The sequence below is a fragment of the Cyprinus carpio genome, unplaced genomic scaffold (genome assembly GCF_018340385.1).
Source record: "Cyprinus carpio isolate SPL01 unplaced genomic scaffold, ASM1834038v1 S000006753, whole genome shotgun sequence".
NCBI classification, from domain to species: Eukaryota; Metazoa; Chordata; class Actinopteri; order Cypriniformes; family Cyprinidae; genus Cyprinus; species Cyprinus carpio.
In genome coordinates, this window is record NW_024879352.1 from 2,360,015 (window position 1) to 2,378,393 (window position 18,379).

At 36.5% G+C, this 18,379-nt stretch overlaps 1 pseudogene; it reads right to left on the reverse strand.

The window, feature by feature from the left end:
- Positions 1 to 1,545: 1,545 nt before the first annotated feature.
- Positions 1,546 to 17,721, reverse strand: LOC122144726 (annotated as a pseudogene).
- Positions 17,722 to 18,379: the final 658 nt, after the last annotated feature.

An 18,379-nucleotide genomic window follows, 5' to 3' on the forward strand; every position in this document is an offset into this window, starting at 1 on the left:
TTTTTATTTTTTTTTTATGTCGGTAATCAAACAATTTTGGTCCCTCAACTGACACCACTGTATGACAAAAACACACACACAGAGACTTCTCAAAATATTCCTTTTGTTTTCCACAGAAGAAAAAACAGCTGTGCAGGTTGTGTGAATGACATGATGGTTACCTATGATGACAGAATTTACATTTCTGGGACGAAAACTATCACCTTTATCGTGTGACAGAAGATTATGCAACTTACCAAAATTTGTTGTTGGTATTTGCTGAATTTTCATTTCTGACCGATTACGAATTGCCTACATTTCTACTATAAACTCCACTCACATACCTGACGGTGTGGATGACCTGAGTGAGCCAGACTCCACTGAGAGGGTTTTGGTGGTCCCAGCCTCCATTACTGCCTCAGCTGATGCTCAGTAAGTGAGGAGGGTAACAGAGCCCCTCGAACAAACTGCACCAAACGACGGGTCACCTCAGCTCAATCATGCCCTAAAACACAATCAATTGTGCCAAACCCATTATGCTGAAACTTCAAAAAAACAGAAACACAGACATTGACAAAGTCAAAATGCCATATGGAAGAAACGCAGATTAAACGGTCAGTTTCTGTTAATGATTTTAGCCCTCTAAACAGTTCAGATGAAACTGAAAATGAAATTCATTTTTGTGGGCCAAATATTTGCTCAGTTTCAGAAATTTTGGTGCATCACTAGCTCCTTGAAACCTTAGTGGCTCATGCGCACACTTCTTAATCTCCAGACTACAAGCACAAAACCATTCGTCCGAGACTGCTTTACTGACCTTAAAGTCATTCTGTCTTTGCCGGGCATTCTTCTTTAACTTCTCCACCTGACCCCAGACTTCTTCTCCTGTCTGTCCATGACAACACAGACTCACCAAGATCATCAAAACATGATTAACTACGCTCTCCTGTTCTCTAACACTTCTGAGGTCATATTTGTCCATAATTTATGCTGCTACCGGGGGGTCACTGAACAGGCCTGCCGTTGGGAGTAGAAGTGAGATCCAATCAGTTTCCAGAAGTTGGGCGCTGGCTGATGACCTTACGTCTGCGGGGAGACCGAGCTTCTCCACAAATGCGCGACACCTCACACTGCTGAGGCTCTTATAGTGCCTCGCTGAGAAAATATGTATCGATGATATCGGTCAGCTGTTTACTCTCGAAGGACAGCAGCATTCTGATTCTGAAATGAAAGCTGCTGACAATGAGCTTTCTATGAGTTTCACAACTCATGCTAAACTAGGAAGCAGTTTCAAATTCAGCAAAATTCATACATTATTGTATATCTGTATATAACAGTGTAAGATTTTTTTTTTTTGAAAGAAGTATCTTTATGCTCAAGCTAAAAGCAGTAAAAACAATTATACCTGTGAAATATTATTACAAACTAAAATAACGTTTTTCTATATGAATATCATTGAAAACATTTTTCAAAAGTTTATATGCCTTTGGTGGCAAAGCTGATTTGTCAGCAGTACATGATCCTTCAGAAATCAATCTGTATAATGTTAATCATTCTGTGATTGTACTCCAGTCATCTTTAGGGTGTCTGGAAGCTGCCTCCTCTCTTCACTGGAGCTGAGAGGCTGATCCTGTTCAGGGCTGAGGAGCGATCCAGCTCTAAACTGACACCACCCACTGACACAGAGAGACACGATGAATGCTCATCTACATACCATCGCATGTTGATGAAGGCATATTTGAGCCTTATGGTGACGCAGGTCTAGATGATGCTGCACTCTTTTCAATCAGTTTTTTTCTTTCTTTCTTTTTTCCCCTGTGATTTGAGTGCAAATCATGATGTTAAATGCTTTTATGCAAAGTGACTTTCTGCGCTTCTCTCAGAAACCAAACCAGTTCTAGCCTAATAATAAACTAAGATACATATACATGTTCTACTGCTTGATTTGTCATTTAAATGTTTTAAACTTGGTATGATAGGCTACATGTTTCTCTGTCTCACTCTCTCTCGGAGATGGCATTTATGCAGGAATATAATTTGTTCAGATTTACATTTGTATGCACAGAAAAAGTTTTTCTTTTTTATGTTTTCAACCTTGAAGTTCTTTAATCAGCTAGTTATAGAGTCAGCCTCCTCTTATTTGAGGTTGTGGTTTCACCTGACATTACTCAGTACACAGAGTTATATATATTCCTCTTATTTGACTTTTATTAACATTTATTACTACTGTTTTAATAAGAACGTTTTAATCAGGAAAGGTCCCCGAGCTGGGACACAAACTCGGGTCACCTGAAGCCAAACCGCATTACACCTCAAAGGACTGTCTATAGGATGCTATCAGCTCCGACAGTTAGAAGATATTAAAATAAATGTTATAATCATAATGAAAAATATTATATTATCAGTTATACAAGGCATATTTTTGCAGTGATAACTACGAAGAAATAAATATAGGCTGTAAATTAATTGAAATAAATTTTTTTTTAGCTTTCTTAAAGTAATTGCACGAACTTCTAGGTAAAGCCCCCCGCCCAACTTTCAGTTTTAGCTGATATCAGATACAGATATATTTGAAATGTTACAGATCCAGATATTGTTCCTCTGCCCGCCCCTAGTGCAGTAGCTCTTCTCTGACAGTAGATGGCACTAAAGATCTTTCCGGGACTCTTCCTGGGTCTTGATTAAATTGTTGATATAGTCTGAAACATTCAATATGTCCACATTGTGTACACATGTCATGTTTCTCTCTCACAGATAAAGATGTATACCATTCAGCCACTTGGACGTTTACTCTCCCGTTCTTTTGATAAAAAATGAATCTGGTGTTGATCCAGGTGTCCAATCATCTCCTGTGTTTCATCTATGCTCCTCTCTCTCCTTGTATTCCCCGATGTCTGTCTCTCTTTACAGCAAACCCCACACCCCATCTTCCCCCCACATCCCCCACCCAGCTCTGCCACACTATAGAGCTCTATGGATTTCCTGTTCTCTATAAGGTCATGACCAGACCACACACGGGCTGCTCTCTATCTAAACAAACACACACAGGGCAGAACACACACACTGATTTTCACTCTTCGGAGCTGTAGAGAAACCATCAATTTTATTTCAAACTATCTGCATGTGTGTATACCTTTTTGCTCTTTGATATAATCTTCTTTACAGTTTTGCATCAGCTGCAGGATCCACTTATGTTGAGCAACTATACACTGCCATGCTGGGTCACCTGGAGCATGTAGATCCGAAAGGTATCTCAAGTAAAAAAAAAGAGAGAATCATTAGATCAATATAATCACATCCTTTTTCAGGACCCCTTTAAACCCCTCTCACAATGACAGGTCAGGTAAGGCAGGGAAAGTAATTACTTACATATAAATAATTAAATATCAAATATTTACAACTACCTCTTAAAGGCTTGGGGGTCAGTAAGAAATTGATACTTTTTATTCAGGAAGGAAACATTAAGTGGATCAAAATTGACAGGAAATACTATTGAAAAAATTCAATTTTCAAATAAATGCTTTTCTTATCAAACTTCTATTCATCAGAGAATATAGACAAAAAATGTTTCACGGTTTCCACAAAAAATATGTGACGATAACAAGAAATGCTTCTTGAGCAGCAAATCAGCATATTAGAATGATCTCTGCAGGACCATGCAACACTGAAGACTGCAGTAATGCCTGCTGAAAATTTAGCTTTGCCATCACAGGAATAAATTACATTTAAAAAATATATTCAAAAACAACACAAAAACGTAATTGTAATATTTCTCAATATTGCTGTTTTTACTGTATAAATGTTTTGATCAAATAAATTCAGCCTTGATAAGCACTTATTTTGAAAAAAGCCAAAACATTTGAAACACCGGGTAGTGACATGTTTTAATAAAAATCAATATTTATAATTAAAAATGAAAATTTTTGAGTTGATTTATCACATAGTATGGGTCTTTTTACTTGCTTTTTTTCATATTTGAGGGTCCCTGCCATCAAAAAGCATGAGAACCCCTGAAACAGGTGATGAATAACATGAGCTTAACACACCTGATATAGCGTTTCTGATCATGTAGAGTGGATGGCGTCTCCAGAAGTTTATCCAAAAGCAGTTTTCTCAGGGCTTCTATCCGCGTCTCCACCTCCGAATACACTACAAACCATTATGCAGATGCATCTTTCTCTCAACATTTACCCAGTACTCCAGGTAATGTGAACGTATGCGTGTCATATTAACATAAGTTATCAATAATTATTCAGTGAAGATCAGATCACCTTTCTTAAGACCAGGCAACCTCTGTGTTCCCAAAGAGATATTTGGCTTTCTCATAATCATTTATAGACAACGTCCGTAATCGCCCTGGAAGGAAATCATACACATACACACAGTCAGTTTATTAGCATTCCCAGAGATATCCATTCGTTATTTTCTCATAAAGGTGTATCATACTACTGTACTTCAAAAGGTTGGGGATGGTAAGATTTTTGCAATGTTTTTTAAAATAAGTCTTTTCTACTGCGGTTTTGTGTATGTGATTAATATTATTACAATTTAAATTAACTGTTTTTGTTTAAATAATATTTTCAAAATTAATTTATATTACTATCTTTCAGCAGCCATCCTTCAGAAATCATCTAATATGCTGAATTTAGTATTCAAGAAACAAACTTTTTTTATTATTATAAAAAACAACAGTTGTGCTGCTTAATATTTTTGTGGAAACTGTGATACATAGATTCTTTGATAAACAGAAGGTTTCTCAAAAGAACAGCCTATTTATTCAAATTTGTCCCATGCTGAATAAATATATGTATTAAATAAATATTTCAAATATCCCTGTACCCAAACTGTTGAACGCTACGGGAATGTAGTACTGTATGGGGATGCCACCTTCTGGATGTTGCGCTCAATGTTGAGTGTGCAGGTTTAAACAGAAATTGAATCTCTGGAGGACATTGAGAGCATTGCGTGTGGAGCAAGCCTTGTCCATTTCTGCCACAACCACTCTTGAAACAGGGGTGTCAGCAGTTTCACTTGCTCCTGAGAGGAATGAGCAAATGGAACAGAGAGTGAGATAAGGGTGTCAGAAGGTGAGAAAAACAGCTGATAAAAAATGGTGGTTTAATCATCCCTTACTCGGTTCGAAATAAATTCATCAGATCGTCTGGTACGCGCTCCCCTTCTCTGGGTGGTCCAGCTAATCTGGAAACCCTTGGTCAGATTTAATAAGACCAGCCCCCTGACCACTATAAGAGTCTTCACACAGCAACAGCCTTTTTTTCCACTTATTGAGCCCGTTTGTGATTGGCTGAGAGTCAAAGGCCTAGTAAGTGGCTTTGGTTAAGAACATGCATCTAAATGCTACTTGTAAAGATGGGGTGGTGAGGAGGATAAGGAGGGGCTGGCGTTGAAAGCATGTCAGTGTGTGACTGGTTATTTGTGCGGCCCCGCAGGAAACGAGCATGTTTATTGACTACCGTCACATGAGAGAATTGATATGGAGATATGATTGGGATATGATTGGTCCTCGAACACACGCAGACGCACTCACAGAAAACACGCCGAGGTCTGTGTGGAAATGTGGTGGCTTTTTGATGGTCTAAAGAGAATGCATATGTAACTCCGATCCTAAATTTTAGCCTGCTTTGTGTAATTGTGTGTGATTTTGAGCATGTTGTTGGGTTTTATGTCTTACTGTTCAATGGACGTTCTCTAGTCGCCTGGGTCATAGAGCCCTCCACCTTGCTCAGTGCCATCCGATTCAAGCTTCCTGATGGATTAGTTAGACAAAGAACAGTGAGTAGAGAGAGGAAACAACAAGTCATGTTTGAGAGCATTTCCACTATCGTTAAAAAGTTTGGGAAGTCAGATAACATGAATACTTTTATTCAGCAAGATGCAATAAAGTGATCAAAGGTGATAGTAAAGACATTTATAATGTTACAAAAGATTTATATTTCAAATAAATGCTGGTTGAGTTTTAAATTATAAACAATCTCAAAATATACTCTTCTTTTCCTGCGCCATATACTATGATAACTTGCAAATAAAATATGAACTCTTTACAACCACCTACACCATTTTGACGGTATACACCCCATAATGTAAACACTGTCATAATTCATCAACAGTAGACCATAATACAAGCACTTGGCAATAAATGTTGCAGTATTCACTGATTGCGAACTGCTCTGAAACCGCAAGCCTGTAGAACGTGGCAACAGTGCTGTTAACTGACTTTCAAATGTGTTGAAAAGTGTGTTGCTCACATTTATTTAATCACAGCCTTTTGAAGTTTTAATAATCACATTAGACCGTCCCGGAATTCCTGTTTTTTCTGCTCCAAATTTAAGATCTCCTAAATGATATTACAACTTTTTTTAATACCATTTAAGATATTTAAGACTTTTTATGACCTTAAATTTGACAAAACTGAATTTGAGACATTTTAAACTATATTGATATATGCTATAGAGTGCCTAAATACGAAGATAAACCTTTGCACAAAAAAACTAAATGAAGTCTCTTTTCTCTCTCCACATCTGGATTTGGGATACTTCTGTACACAATGACGTCAGGGCTAACCTCCTGGCTCCCCCCGGGGTCCGGAATGCTAGTGGTACACTTCCTCTGTCTCTGAGGTATGTTTTGACTTCTGCCTGGTAAGTTTTGGGAGTCTTCTTTGGGAATCAATGCAGCTTCCGTCTGCTGCTCTCTCGTTTCCTCTCAGCACAATGACAACCTTATTACCACCTCATCTAAACATGATGACAGCCACGCCTTGTTTACCGTCCCCATGCATGTCAATCACATGGGCATGCAGTACTAAGAATAATCGGTTCTTCTGTTTGACTCCAGACAAGTGACCCGAGACAAGTCCAACACACACACAGACAGATCTGACAAAGAGAAATCTGCACAGTGACACTGACATCTGATGACAGCAGTCTGAGTCCTGAGTAGAGAGACATACACCTGTGTACAATGACGTAATATAATGCCCATGCAAACTAATTTTGTTAAATGCATTCATATTAAGCATTCATATTGTCTATTTGAGCTTTTACTTTTAATACTTAATATAGGAAACCAACCCAATGAGTTCATTCAATGAAGCTCAGAAAATGACGTGGGTCTATAAGAACAAGATAATAACAAGATTACTATTTTTCAAAGGACTTCCTAGATAGCTGAAAAAAAAAAAAAAAAAAAAAAACGGGTATGTAATTTAAATCAGAATTTTTACACTGATTTTTTGGTATTCTCATAAAATTTTTCTGGCAAAGCTTACCATTCTTCACCAGAAGTCCACAGAATATATTCAAAAAGTCTAAAAAAAAAAAAAAAAAAAAAAAAATAAAATATATATATATATATATATATATATTACTGTACAGTCAATATTCACAAATTAAACTGACTATAATTCCAATTTGCTTCCGTCTTTTAATTCAAATCGACCCAAAAAGCCGGAACTCAAAAGAAATCCTGAGCTTCCCAATGATCATTACAACATTGTATTTATGGGATGAGTAATTTTAACACAATCATTCCAACATGACCTAAAGGCAATAAAATCCTCATGGATACAATCCAGTCCCAACCCTATAGTACTTCCTGCACAATACTCTGTTTCCCTAAAATATGCTTGTTTCCTTCAGTCAAATGCAAGAACTGAATTTATTTATGGTTGTGTTTAAATGTACACCCCAAGCACACGTACCTGCAATGTGCATCCTGAGCCTCAAAGAAAGTGCTGAGACCTCCTTTCACGTAGGCCAGACTGCCCTCATTCTTCTTACTGGCCTGTTTCTTAAGATTTCCTACAGCTGCACGCAGTTGGCTCAAAGCTAAAACAGCAACAAACATAACAAACATCACCACACAAGAATCTATTTTTGGCAGATTAACAAATGCACAAATAAATGGTTATATAGACCGACCTGGTTGAAGAATGGGTTCTCGATTAGATACCAGGTGGCAGAGAAATTCTCACTAGTGAAGTCTCCACTCATACTAGGGAACATGTTCTCCCAGATCCTTCAGAGAACCTCCCTCTGAAAACAAAAGACAGAGTTAAGACACCCACACAGCTGGTCTATAAAGATACTCATCACAAAAACACCACAGATCATAGACCACTCTAATACTACCACAGTTCCAGACTATAGAGGAAAACAAGACAGGGCACAAACCAGATCTGTCCACATATAAACAGCACTGCATAAGCCAACCCACTGTGTCTTTGATGTGTCACAGAAGAGACTTGATGAAATACATATGACTCACAATACCGCTGAAAAAGTTTGGGTACAGTGCAAGTAAGATTTATTTTTTGGAAAGAAATATAAAATTCAACAATGTTAGAAACATTTCTGAAGAATCACGTGACACTGAAGACTGGAGTAATGGGCTGCTGAAAATCCAGCTTTGCCATCACAGGAATAAATTACATTATAAAATATATAAAATATTATTAATAGATTTAACAAATTACTGTTTTTACTATATTTTTCATCAAATAAATGCAGGCTTGGTGAGCATAAGATTTTTTTTTAAACCATTACAAAATCTGATCCACCCCAAACATTTGAACTGTAGTGTATATAATCTGACTGAATATATAGATATAAATGAATAAATGGTTAAAGCTGCTGCAGAGGTCAGGGAAAGGAAGAGTTTCTCTTCCTATCCAAGGAAATGGTGTACCAATGACTTCAACCAGGTAGAAGATATACACACAATGGGGCTGTTTCTACTTTCTGCTGAACCTCCTTCCTTATAAACACAGCGGTCCACTTCTATAAACACAGGGCAGTGCTTTTTGGGGTGAAGTGTGTGAGGAAATGCATTTGTTTTGGTCTAATGTGAGTGTGTTTTTTAATCATACCGTCAGAAATGAAGCACAGGTTTGTATTTGTGTGTGGGAGTGTGTGTGGTGTGTGAGTGTGTGTGTGTGGTGTGTGTGTTTGTGGTACGAGTAGAGCAGTGCGTGTGATTAGTTGTAGGTGTAAATGTATTACTTTCTAAGTTCATAAAAGGGACCACACAAACTCACTTGTGAATGTTTCTTTACTTGTCTATGTCGATGCCCAAAGGGTTGGCCGGCCTCAACGAGAGAGGGGAGATTCCTTTGTTGCGATCTGTCCTCATGTCATAGTAATTCAACTCATCAACCCAGACCGCAGATTGATCCAGAATGCCTAAACATAAAAAAGCATGCACATACTCATTGGTTGAGTGCTTAAAAATCCATTGCTGTCTTCAAAGACATATGTTGTACATTCAAGGAGTGTTGTATCAATCAAACCGAACTTATGATTTTGCCTTTAACAGACATTGAGTGTGTTTACTTGAACAACAATATGCTGACAATGCAAAAAAAAAAAAGCACTTTTATGGAGATTCGAAATTATCAAGGATTTCTTGTTTGTTTTTTTTGTTCAAAACATAAACTGACTTTGGAGTAAGACTGAGCATTGTAAACATGCACAGAGTGTGTGTACATGATAGTTAGAGGGCACTGTGAGTGTGTGTCTCACCGATCCTCTCGGGTTTGAGCAGTTTGAAGGAGACTGTGGACGTCCCGTGGCCTCCGCTCTTGGTGTTCACAATGATCTCGCCCTTGTCATCTTAGCAGAGACCCACTCGACACACTATCTTACTAGCAGACATCCATTCTGCTGTCAGCAACAACAGTTATGACCCACAGATAGGGACAGACCTGACAGACAGAGACGTGACAAAGACCAAGAGAGAAGAAAGAATACCAAAACTGATTTATTTATTTTATTCCCCAGATTCATATAGACTGATCATTTCTGTATAAGACTTCATTTTTAACAGTGGGATGTTTGTATTTTCCCATTATTAGCCCTTTGCCAAATCAGAAGAAAATGGGTGAAAATTAGAAAATGTCTGAATTTTAGTGTTCAGATGTGCGGGGTGGATAAGATTTTTTCATGTTTTTGTAAAAAGTCTCCTGTGCTCACAAAGACTGCATTTATCTAGTCAAAAATGTTTTGAAATATTCTATTACAGTTTAAAAATAGTATTTTCTACTATTATTTTAACTATTACTTACTACCATCAATGCTGAAAATCATTATGCTGCTTAATATTTTTATGGAAACCGTGATCCATTTTTTTGATAAATAGAAAGTTTAAAATAACATTTATTTAAAATATAATTTTTGTAACATCTTCACTGTCACTTATGATCAATTTAATGCACCCTTGCTGAATAAAAACATTAATTACTTAAAATAAAGCTTAATGACCCCAAACTTTTGAGCGCTAGTGTATGTTTGTTCAAAAGGAGGGTGTGTATCTGTAATGCAATGGCTATGTGGTATGTGTATTACCTATGAATCATATGGCTCCAGTGCCCAGGTTCTCTCCCACGAATAGTGACTTTGGTTGACATGGCGCGCCTCGTTCTGGGTGAGATGCCAGTCACCAGGGAGGCTGGCCGGCAGGAGACATCCTTTACACACCTAGACTAGACACAGTAACCACTACAGTGTTTTTGCTTGAAAGCGACACATTAAAACTCTCAGCACGTTCAGTGCATTTAAAAATTGTTAGGGACATGAATAAATAAATCTACCCATCCAGCTCACACCTGAGCGAGCGTGTTACTTTTCGAGTGAACACGCATGCTACACTATATGCAATATGAAAAGCGTTGAACAGCAATCAAGGCATTTTCCCATGGCTTTTTGCACAGTCACAACGCTCTCTCTCGTATACAAACACCCACACGGAGCACAAGACTGACAGCTCCAGGGCGGTTTGCGTGCAAGACCCCTGGGCTTTTTCTCTGTGTGGTTGGTAGGGTGTGCTTCTGCGTCTGTGTGGTCTCTGGCATGGGCCAGAGAGAGATATAAAGGGGGACAGGGCTAGATGGTTGAGTTCTACAGCGAACCCTCAGAGTCCACAGTGCCGTTCGCGAAACACGTCTTGCGGCGTCTAGCAATAAAACTTGGTATCTGACATGAATATTCACTTGCAGAATTTTATGATGATACCAATATCTTGGTGAATAGTAAAATTGTCTTTATAGATCAATGTCAATGTCAAAGGTCAATGCTGCCCTGTGTTATTTATTTATTTTGCCTGGATGTCCACTAAAGTGCAATTCATGCATACTATGATTTAAATACACCTCTTTTATGATGAGCATGTTTTCTTTTAAAATGTTAAAGCATGGCAAAAATTGTCAAAGTGACAACAATAATTTTGAAAATAAATTAAGAAGAAAATGGGGGGAAAATCTAATTAACAAATCTTGACAAAACAAAAATAAATATTTAAATTTCTATACAGACAAACATATATAATAAAGATGTGGTAATAATAACTATAGTAATTATATTATTTTATGCAAAAGAAAGAAAAAGAAGAAGGAAAAGAAAAAATAGCCAAGCAGAGAGATGGAAGAAACCAAAAATCACATAAAAAGAGACAATTAAAAGGATTACATTTTAACAAAAAATGCTACTGCTCAGGTAAGTCATAATGAAGTGAAAATGGTAAAGTCAAACACACCACCACACCCACACACACACCACACACACTTCTGTGTGGCAACATTGGCCAATGATTGACTGCTTAGATGACTGACACCTGAAGGAGTCTATATGGAATAAGGAGCTCGTCTCAGACAAATTACTAAGCGCTGTCCTATCAACACTCAGGCCGCCTTCATAAACCACACTGACTCCCCACCTACAGCACACCACTCCCTCAGCAGGAGAAATTTAACACCTCAAGATGTAATAGTAGGAGGCTTGGACAACTATTTACACGAGAGCATCATACTGCTGACTGCATATCTTTTTTTTTTTCGACAATTTACAAATGATTCCTTATTCTTTAGTAGACCAATAGTATAAATCTAATATTGGCCATATATAAATAACTATACGTTTATTTTATCTGCGGAGTTGTATTATGCTAGAAATGGCAATGAGTGGGCAAGACAAATAATTAAATCAATTTTGAAGTTTGTTTCACGTTCTAGCTCTAAAAGCCGACCAGTAAACACCAAACGCAAAAATAGAATCATGCATTCAATAATCAACACAGGAAAAAATATAATTAACTATCATTAACAATCTGGTTTCAATTTACCTTATGATTTCAGCTATAATAATACATTAAAAAAAAAAAAAAAAAAAAGAGCTCTTATAAAGCATGATGGGCCCTGGGTTGCATTTTAAGTTGCTGCTATTAGTTAACACTGACAATCATGAAAAACACATAACTGAAAATGAGACGGACGAAAAGCACAAACAGAACATGACCCCAAAACAAAACAAGATGTTAGATCTCTCATAGAAATGAAATCAAACCAAATGAAACTGAAATCAAATTTGATTTATACGCTCTTATTTACGATAAAGTTTATTTATGCATACAAACCATAGACTAAAGTTTTTTATAACATCGTAGATCAATGTGATGAGTTTGGTAATTTACTGACAATGGTAATGAACTGACGGAAGTGTTATCGTATTTAATTAGAACCAATATGAATTGTGACAAACAAGATTAAATACACAACTCATTTAAGACAACAAATCATTTACATACATTACTTTTGAGTTTGTGCCAAACAACACATGAACGTAAACAGCAGCTCTGACAGATGACAATAGCTAACTGGCTAATGCTAAAAACAATCCTACAGAATTGACAAGCCGACGACATCAGAATTTATTGAGACCATTGTGGTTTCCACATAATAGGAACCCTCCTTTATCATGTGCAAAGCGCACGGTAGAATAAACACAGTGCGTGTTTACTTACTGAGGTAAAAGGCAGTGAAGAGAATCTCTAACAAAGCTTCTATTCCCCTCCTGACAAACAGTTCCAGTTGAGATACCGCGCATTCCGCTTACGACGAATCACATGACAGACACATAATAATGCCTCATATTGAGCAACAGAGTGTAGGATATGTTAACTGTAATGTTTAAGGAGATATGGCTATTACTTCTTTATTTTAAAAAATGGTAACATGCCTACAAATGACGCAGTACAGTGAAAAGTAGAATTGATGATCTGAACTGTGGTTTATTTGCTGAAAAAAATCCTCAGTGGTTCTGGAGATGATCGAGCTGCAATAGAAAGCTAGGCAATTTACAAACATTACTCACACCTTTAATTTTTATCATCCATAAAAAAAATAAAAAGAGAATAATATGTTGTATGCGCATGACAGAACTATGTGTGTAGGCTGTGTTGAATAAACATTCAAAATAGAAACAAAAGTAATGAAAACTCCATGCATTGGCGAACCGTTTTGTGGTCAGATGTCCTGCTGGACGGCAAATCAAAAGTTGCTTTAGTAGTAGTTCTAGGAATTCTCCATTCGCTTGTTTCTATTGTGAACACTTTGTATATCATCATTAAATATTAATGAAACCGGTTAATTTTTAATATACAAATGGCAATAAGAATGTAAACAAGGGACAGATAGATATTCGAATGAATGATTCAAATTCACATTTTTTTTTGTGTATAATTCATAAATGAATTTATACAATTAATTTATATAATATACCCATTGTTGGTTGTTGAGATGAGATCCACACGACGAATCACATGGACAGAACATAATTATGCATCCATATTGAGATCAGAGTGTAGATATGTAACTGGTTAATGTTAAGGAATATGCTATTAATTCTTTATTTTAAAAATGTAAATGCCGTACAAAGAGCAGTACAGTGAAAAAAGTAGATTGATGATCTGAACTGTTGGTATTTGCTGAAAAAATTCCTCAGTTCTGGCGAATGAGTGAAAGAAGCTAGAATTTCAACTTTCCACACCTGTATTTTATCAGCATAAAAAATAAAAATATAATAGTTGATCGCAAGATATGTTGTAGGCGGGGTTTGAATAAACATTCAAAATAAAACAAAAGAATGAAAAATCCTGCATTGCAAACCCGTGTTTTGGTAGCTGATGTCTCTGCGACCCAAATCCAAAAGTTGGTTAGGATTAGTTTAGGATTTCTCACCTGTTTATTTTGAAACGTAATCATCATTATATAATGAACCTTCATTTATTGACAAATGGAATAAGACGGTAAACAAGGGACAAGATAGATATTCGAATGAAGGATTTCAACTTCACATTTTTTGTGTATAATTAATAAATGAAATTTATACAATTAATATATAAGATATTATTAAATGTATATAATTTCTAAATTGTGTAAAAAGTTATTAACAAGTTCAATAACAGGCCTGTAACATCACGCTCCAGATTTGAGTTTCATGCTATGATGCAACACTCAGGTTAACTAATTGGATTCAATTACACAATGTTCAACATCAAGTCATCTGTGAGGTCACAGAGATTATGAACCATTTTTCACAATGCATATGACGTACATCCACTGTTCTGGGAAAGCGCCGCCCATAACACCACAAAACACAGACCCACCCCAAGTACCGTGTGCCATTATGCCCTCTCTATCTCCTAAATAGTGCACGGCAAAGATACTTTCCCTCAGATAAGGACTTCTGGGCTCTTGGGAGCGTCATTTTTTCAATCATTCTGAACTAATCTGAGGAATCAAATCCAGTTTGAATTTCTTTGCGGCCCTTCAGCACACTGTGTTGCGTGACGGTACCACAAGGATGTTCGACAGTATAGCACGTCATGTAAGCCTCGTTATTTTCTCAAGAGGGCCACCGCCAAAGACCCATCCAGCTAATTAACAGAGGAAAAATGTTAGTGAAATAAGTGATAACCCACTTAAGATCTCCACTGTTTGTTTGTTCAGCTTACCCACTGCGCTGATGATGAATTCCACATTCCTGATGTGAAAGTGGCAATTACTACACCATGGGTCACAACATAGCAATAAGACTCAAATGACCAGGCTACCAGAACTCTGGTACAGAAGAGTGAGAGTGGAACAGACAAATAATGCCGTAAAAATGAATAACAGGGGAATGAGATTTTTTAGGTGTCCAGATTATGAATGCTTACTGATTCATGTTACTTCCTGATTAAAAAAGTGTTTTTTTTTTTATTAATTTTTTATACTTGGATGGCACTGTGTGCAATACGATGGGGCAGAAAAGAATGTGATATTTCTCACTGTATTGTTTCTTGCTTGAATGTGTTCGTCAATGTGTTTCCCATGGGTCCTGAGCCAGCACAGGAAATACTGTGAATAAACTTCCTATTACACACACACACACACACACACACACACACACACACACACACACAAAAAAATTACTCTCACAGAGCACTGTTACTGTAATAACATTATTTTGAGCTCTTGACGTCTTGATGAACTACATGGTACAAGTGAATTGAATAAGTTGCATTGATACTATCCACAAGAAGATACGTTCTTAGAGCACTAAAAACAGTTTTAAAATAATGTAACAGGGATTTTTTTAGGGGCTTCCAGGGTCTCTTTCCGTCAAGCCAACAGGAACTTCAAAAGTTTGGTATGCAGTTTTTTGTGGTTTCTTCATTTGAAAAGGTAACAATTTCTCTTCCCGATTATTCATAATTTATTGTATAGTGCATTGTTTCTTGTGTTCGTGTTTTTTTTTTGTTTGTGTGTGCGTGTGTTGTTGGTTTATTTTGTTTTGTGTTGGTTTACTCTTTTTGTTTGGTTTGTTGGTTGATTTTGTTTTGTTTGTTTGTGTTCGTCGTTTTGTTTTGTGTTGTTTTTTTTTTTGTTCTTTCTTTCTGTTTTTTTTTTCCTTTTTCTGTTTGTTGTGATTTTTTGCATGTTTTTTTTTTTGTTGTTTTTTGTTTTGTATTTTGTTTGTTGTTGGTGTTTTGTTTTTTGTTTTTGTGTTTTTTCTTTTTCGTGTGTGTTTTTTGGTTTTTTTTTGGGGTTGTTTTTTTTCTTTGTATTTTATCTTGTTTTTGGGTTTTGTTGTGGTGTTTGTTTTTGTGGGTTCGTCTCTTTGTCGTTTTGTTTTTCGTTGGTTTTCAGTCTTCGTTATGTTTTTGTTTCTTCTCTGTTGTTCGGATTTCTCGTCATGTTTTGGTCGTGGTTGTTGGTTATTGTTGTTTTTTTGGTGTTTGGTTACTTTTGGCTTTTGTTTTTGTCGTTTGGGGTGGTTCCTCTGTTTGTTTTCTGGGTTTTGTGTTGTTAGTGTTTTTTTTTGTCCTTGTTTTTTGGTTTGTTTATATGTTTGTTGTTGTTATATTGTGTCATGTGTTGTCTTATGTTGTTGTGTGAGTTTTTGTTTTTGTTGGTTGTTTGTTGCTGGTTGTTTCGTTATTTGTTGTTTTTTTTTTTGTTCTTGTTTTCTTTGTTTGTTGTTATGTTTGTTTTGTTTGGTTTATTTGCAAACTACTTTGTAAATATTCTTTATAATTTATTATAATTGTAAGAAGCCAACTCAGCAAGAGACTTTTTGTAGTTTATTGGTATATTATATTTTGGATCCTATTTTTGACTTGTTTTAACCACCCATATCATAATTTTTGACAATATATAATATAGATATATAATACTATATAATATATATATATATTCTTTATATTACGTCAATATGGTTACGTATAATCGATATTAAAAGTGGCAAATACCATCACTACACAAATTTCTGGAAGCGTGCATTTACAAGTATTTTAATATTCTATGTAGGCTACGACTAAAATATCTTGTCCATTTACAAGTATTTTATGAAACTGTATGTGCCAAACTTGACCAGTTGAGGGCGCTACAAAAGCAGAGATTGCTGAGCAGATATTCTAAATCACACGCCTGCCGTGGTTGCGTAGAGTCAAAAGAACTACTGCTTTTCAGAAGACGTGCATATTCACCTAAAATGCATAAAATATGAGTGATTGGTTTGGTATCTGTCTGACAGAGAAATACCACACGGAAATAGGCATATACATTGAAGAATTTTTAACAAGGTTATATACAGTCCTATATTTACACAAGCAGAGCTAACCTGTTTACAGTCGCTGCACTGAACTTATGAGCTCGAGGGAAGTTTAGCGTAAATAGGGTGTTTGAATTTGGCAGGACATTCATCTGAATGTATAAGCTTAATGTAAGTGTGTGCATGAGTAATGAGCTAAGCATTTAAAAAGGAAATAGGCTCCTTTCCCACAATGTGGATAAAAGTGCTGCAGAGGAAACTACGTGTGTGTGAGAAAAATGCACGGGGTCACTTTTAACGGCTTTTGGATCTCTGGAAGGGTGGATGAAAGCCTCCGAAGGGCCTACTGCCATAGAAAGGAAAGGAGGATCACCATTCATCTCTGTCTTTACGCTTTAACAAACTCTCTTCTTTATTTAACTCTCTTATTGTGTAACTACCTGTTTGTTATATATAACTATATTCTATATACCATCTATAGTATATATAGCAATAGAATTTATTGCCAATAATAAATATTATTCTCTAAATAATGCTAAATTAGAATCGAACCATAACTGTTTATAATCTAAACTATAAATCTAAGATATTGTCTCAATGGCATAATATATTACTGAAAAAAACATGTTTTTTGTATTGTATAGGCCATATTGAGATGGTTAGCAAGTTTTGGCTAAATATTTCTTTTAACCTGCTACATTGTCTGTCCATGTGGCACTGTTTCTCTCTCTCTCTCTTTTCTCTCTCTCTGTCAGAACTTATCTCCACCCTACTTTGTGTAAATCCTCACTTAGTATTTTTTAATGCCAATATCACCTGCGTGATGTGTCAACCCACTCATACCTCTCTCCCTCTCCATATTCACTTGACCAGAGATAAATATCTGAACTCCTGATTGACCTGCAGGCTGTCACATCACAACATGCACAACACACTGGAAAGCCAATCACGTACAAGACACTCCACTGGCCGCGTATGCATTACAGTACATACAGAGGATGTGAATTACATCACTCTCCTAGGCCCGCTGTAATATCGAAGAGGCCTGTGGTGCAGGTTATGAGAACATCTTGCAGGACATGGAAATGCTTATGACACATTTGTTCTCCAACTTTATGTGTGTGGATCCCCCCCCTGAGAAACAGATTAGGAACACTACTGAGAGTGAGTTTGGTGACAGCGGATAAACGTGCTGGATGCAAATCAAGGCAAATGTAAAATGTAAAACAAATGTGGATGTTGGTTATGTTTGAGATCAATTAGTAAAAACTTTTTATGCTGAATTGTGTTTTTCTAAACATACTTCAAACCCTTTCGTTTATCACAACAAAACCCTGCTTTATATCAAGTAAAATAAGGATGTAAAAAATTTGAAAAAATCTAAAAGTTTATATAATTTAAAAATTTGTCCATTTGAACAAATGGTCCCATTGCACCTTACAAACTACGATAATGCAAGATGGTCAGGTTTAATAAATGTGGTGTATGTTTATGCTGAACATCGGGTGTATATATGT